This window comes from Rhagoletis pomonella, unplaced genomic scaffold (assembly GCF_013731165.1).
Source record: "Rhagoletis pomonella isolate Grant_MI unplaced genomic scaffold, Rhpom_1.0 Rhpom_scaffold_00013, whole genome shotgun sequence".
NCBI lineage: Eukaryota > Metazoa > Arthropoda > Insecta > Diptera > Tephritidae > Rhagoletis > Rhagoletis pomonella.
Genome location: NW_023458567.1, coordinates 20,347,558 through 20,348,150, shown reverse-complemented (window position 1 = coordinate 20,348,150; position 593 = coordinate 20,347,558).

Below are 593 nucleotides of genomic sequence, written 5' to 3'. Positions count from 1 at the left end.
GAGTGGAAGATCGGCCTATTTCTGCAGCCAGTTCGAAAACGCCCTATCTCAGAAACATTTTCAAGAACGCGATACTTCAGAACTTGACTGAAGAATGCCCTATTTCAGAATTTTATTGAAAAACAGCCTTTCTCATAATTTGGTTGAAAAACGCCCTAACTCAGCACAGTTTAAATGTATTTTCGTTTAAGATAGGGCGTTTTTTTTTGATTCGGCAGCTGAGATAGGGCGTTCTTTAACCAAATTCTGAAATAGGCTGTTTTTTAATAAAATTCTGAAATAGGGTATTATTCAATCAAATTCTGAAATAGAGCGTTGTTGAAAAATTTTCTGAGATAGGGCGTTTCGAACTGGCTGCCAAGATATGTCGATCTTCCACTCAGCCATCGATATATAGACTTTTTATAAATTTGATTATACATATATAATTTGATGATAATACATACTATATACACTGGCAATCACAAGTGAGTGCATGGTGTTCATGCTTTCAAACTTTATACAGAATTCAACGAATTTTCATCTAAATTTTTACCTTTTTAATCTGAATTTTTAGAAAAGTTTTTAGTACGCAGATAGATCGGTGCAAGTTT